This window comes from Pediculus humanus, genomic scaffold (genome assembly GCF_000006295.1).
Source record: "Pediculus humanus corporis 1103172108268 genomic scaffold, whole genome shotgun sequence".
In the NCBI taxonomy this organism is placed as follows: domain Eukaryota; kingdom Metazoa; phylum Arthropoda; class Insecta; order Psocodea; family Pediculidae; genus Pediculus; species Pediculus humanus.
The window spans coordinates 148,748-153,591 of NW_002987837.1; positions in this window are offsets into that span (position 1 = coordinate 148,748).

The following is a 4,844-nucleotide window of genomic DNA, read 5'->3' on the forward strand; positions in this document are numbered from 1 at the left end:
TTATTATTATCCACCATTAAACACGACAAGGCTACTTGTCGGAGTTTTTAAGTATTTATCCGAGGTTTCTACCCGATTCCTTAGGGACAAATACTCGAATTTCGGTGGTGCCACTTATTATAAGATAGCACCACATCAATTCTTGAAGGTCTTCCTGAGTCCGTCTTTTTCGATGGGAACGATTTGTCTCCTGAACTGGGCTCCGGTGACTAACATCTTTGGAGTGGCCAGGGTCAGAAGCAGTGAAATTCACATTCTCGTCGAGCTGCCTCAGGTCGACAGTAGAACAAGATTTTTGTTTTTGGTTCTTACTTTGTCTTGTTCTCATTTTTTTTCTCTTTTTAAGCCAACAGCACGTGGCGTTCTCAAACGGTCACCCATCCAAGTTTGCACCACGCCCGATGCTGCTTAACTTCGGTGATCGTACGGGAACCGGTGTGACCAGCACGCTATGGCCGTTGGCTTATTATTATTATTATTATTATTATTATTATTATTATTATTAATTCGCACGAATAAAGTCGTCGAGTCGATTAAATTAAATTAACAATACGTTAATTACGATGGATTATACAATAATAATAATAATAATCAAAATAGGAATCATTACAAATTATTTTACTTTTTGTTGTTGTTGTTGTTGTTGTTATTGTTGTTGTTATTGTTGTGTGCGTTCAGAAAACTCAATTTTTTCTATTACTCGTTTTAATGACGTCATTTTGTGACGTTGACGAACCTTGAACTGTGACGTAAATTTTTTCTTTTTTTCCGTTAAAGTTGATGATGATTCGGTAATAAGTTTTAAATTTCAAATTGAAATCGCTTAAATAAAAAATAATAATGATAATAATAATGATGATGATGATGATGATAATGAAAGGAAGCATAAGTTTTTCAACATCGAAAATAATTTAAAATAATTTATTACGTATACATAATTACAAAGGTTTTGTGCCTGTATTTTAATATCGAAATAGGTTTAACTTATTTTTCCGGGGGGGGGGTTTAAATTAATATTATTATTATTATTATAACGTTTAGAGTAGAATTAATTCGAATAATAATAAATAACGATCGTAATTGTAATTTAAGTACATTTAAATAATAATAACAAAGTAAATTCGAAATAAGGAGGTGAAAAGAGGTGGAAATTTAAATTCGAAATTTGAGGCGGAAAAGGAAGTAGATGGTTTGATTGCATTTAAGTTAAAAATTTTCTTTTTTTTTTGTTTCTGAACTTTATTTCTAGAACTTTTAGTCTAGAAGTGTTTGAAAAATAATAGAAAATTTATTATTTTTATTCGAAAGTCGAATTTCAAATGACGTTTTAACTCGTGGAAATTTGAAAGAATTTAAAATGGCGGTATATATATATATATATATATTTTCCCATTTTCCATTTATTTCCATTTCCATTTTCTATTATTATTATTATTATTATTATTATTATTATTATTATTATTATTATTATTATTATTATTCGTCTAGTAATATTAAACGAATGAATTATTAAAAAATAAATATATTTAACAATACGATTTTATTTTCGATACTTAAACAATTATTATTATTATTTATATTGTTATTAACATAAATTTTAATTTGATACCTCGGGTATGCATATATTTTCGTTAGACGCCCCCCCCCCAATTTGTTGTTGTTTAAAAATCACGTGATTTAATTTAATTAATTTATTTTTTTAAAAAGACGAACGCGAATAATAAAATAAATAAATAAATAAAATTATGTTATTCGATTGATTTTAAAAATAGAATATTTATACACCCGAAGGAAAATAAAAGACCGGGGCGGGGGCGAGGGTAGGGGGACGGGGATGAGGAGAGGATGTTTTTATTTTTTATTTATTAATAATAAAATTAAAACTTTTTTTTTCGTAAAGTTTTATTTTTAATAAATTTTCGTTTTTAAAATAAAAATCTGAATAAAATGGTATCGAGGTTTGAAGGGTAGGGAAGGAGGGAGGGAGAGAGGGATGGATGGAGAAGGGGAGAAAGGGAGAAAGGGGAAGAGGAAATTAATATTATCAAGGGGAGGCGATTTTTTTTTTATTTTTTAAAACTTGCCAAAGGGTTTAAATTTTCCTTGATAAAATTTTAGAAAAAAAATTAATAATAAATAAAAGAATGTGAAATTAATTAATAACAAGCAGAAGAAAATTTAATTTATTATAATTTTAAAAAAAAAAAAAATATGCAACGATTTTCCTTTTTTTTTTTTTATTATTAATATTATTATTATTTTTTTTGTTGTTGTTGAAACTTCTGCTATTTTTTTTAGAAAAAAAACAATTTTTGATTAAATTATATAAAGGAAAAAGAAAATGAAAAAAAAAAAAGAAAATTATTTTTCATTTCAGGTTTATTGAAATATTTAAAAAAAATTGGTTGTTGGCATCCATTTAAAAAGCTTTTTTTTTAATTTTTTCAATTTTTTTTTTTTTTTTTTAAATCAAATTTCTTTCGTTTGTATTATTATTATTAATTATTTTTATAATAATAAAAAAAATTTGACGTCGAAATCAAAAAATAACACACAAAAAAAAACCGTTATTATTATTTTTTTTTTTTTTCGTTTTGCTTTGAATGTAATTTGATTTTTAATAAAATTATTAATAAAAAATTACGTATGGGGTAAAATAATAATAATAATAATAGTACTTGCACCGAACGAATTTCGAAAATTTTATTTAGAAAAAAAACAAATAAAAAAAATTTTTTTTATAAAAGTTTTTTTTACTTAATAATATCGCGAATAGTTTTTTTTTTAAACGATGAATTTTATTATCATTATCATTATCATTATCATTATTATTATCATTATTATAATAATAATAATAATAATTATTATTATTATTATTATCATTATTCGTAAAACGAATATGCGCGAAAATGTTCATTAAAAAAAAAAAAGACACACACGTTATTATCGGTCATCGTTCTTGTTTCTACAAAAACATAAATAATAATAATAATAATAATAATAATAATAATAATAATAATAATTACCACCCCCTATTTTATCGTATTAGGGTAATAAATTTTTCGTTATCTCCCACCCCCCATCCATTTTCACCCACCCCCTGTATAACCTCATTATCGAATCTTTTCTCTTAAACAAACAAAAATATGTATATACTCTCATTTATTTCACGGTTGTTTTTCATCCCTTTTTGAATTTACATATTTTCATTTTCTTATTATCATTATCATCATTATCATTATCATCATTATCATTATCATCATTATCATTATCATCATTATCATTATCATTCTTATTCTTCTCACGCGGGTTTACGTGAAAAAAAAAAAACAAAACAAAACAAAAAATTTTGGGTTGTTTGTATTGTCGCTATCCTTTTACTCTCTCTCTCTTTCACTCTCTCTGTCTCTCCCTCTCTCTCTCTCTCCTTTTATCTCTCTCTCTCTCTCTCTTTTACGTTTGTACATATATGTATATTAAATTACATTAAATTTTCTAGAATTTTCTCGGTTCTTATTCGATCCCATATTTTTTCAACGATAAAACTAATTATTAATAATTAAATTTTAATTTATTTCGATTTAATAAATACAAACGGAGGTTGTTGTAAACAAACAAACAAACAAAAATCGGTTTTTCCGTGTGAATTTCAATCGTGGAATTAATTTTACTTTCCGTTGAAGTTTTTTTTCGTATTATTAAATATTCCAAAAAAAAAAAAAAAACAAACATACAAATTCGGTTGTTTCTGTAATTTAGGTAATAATAAACAAACAAACAAAGTTTTTGTGCGAATTATAATGATGATGATGATAACAAAACAATACAACAAAATTTTTTAATTTAAACAAATGAAAAAATAAGTTTCACCCCGGAAAAATTGATGAATATAAAAATTATCCAGTTTTCCAGTTAGAAATTGTCGTTTTAAACAATTGGGTATTTAAAACAAATTTTGGATGGCGGGAGGAAGGAAGGAAATAACAGGGGGAAGGGAGGGGAAAGGGGGAAAGGAATAAATAAGGCGTCCCATATAGAGAAAATTTGACCAATTGTCAAAGGAAGTAAAAAGAATGGAAAACGTGTAAACGGCGCGCATGAGCTTTTCCACAATTTAAAACAATACAAAAGAAAATTTTTGTTTTTTTTTCCAACCGGATTTCGGTTTCCAGTATCTCGCGTCACGACGTTCCAAAAAGTTCGTTTGTTCGTTCGTTCGTCCGTTCGTTCGTTTCTTAATAATAATAATAATAATAAACAAATTTTCCGTCGAGTTTTTTGTTTTTTGTTTTTCTGAATTCGAAGTTTTACGAAAAATTAAAAAAAAAATTTTTTTCGTTAAATTGTGTATTACGTGGATAGATTGACTAGATTAGGGATTTAGATTTTTGGCGGGAAAAATTGAAAAATTCAAAAAAATTTGATTAGAATTTGGGAAAATTACGCAGGGTAGTATTAAGGTTAAAAATTCGTGTTAAATTTTTTTTTTTAATTTGAATTTCGTTTTTTAAAATCTGAATAAATTTGGAAAAAAAAAAATTTTCTCGAGGGTATTTCAAACTTTTTTTTAATTTTCCAGAAATTTTCCGTAAATAAAAAAAAATTAACAAAATTTGCATAGAAATCGTTTTTTAAATAGAAAAAATTAAAATTTTTGACCTTTTCTGACTTAATTATTATAAAACTTTATTTAATTTAAATAATAATAATAATAATAAATTTTATAAATAAATTATTATTCCGGGAAAAATAAATTTTTGAAAATTTAAATTGAAAATTTTCTTTAGTTTTCTTTTTTTTTTTCTTTTCGTTCTCTTTCTCTGTTTCTTTTTCTTTTATTTCCG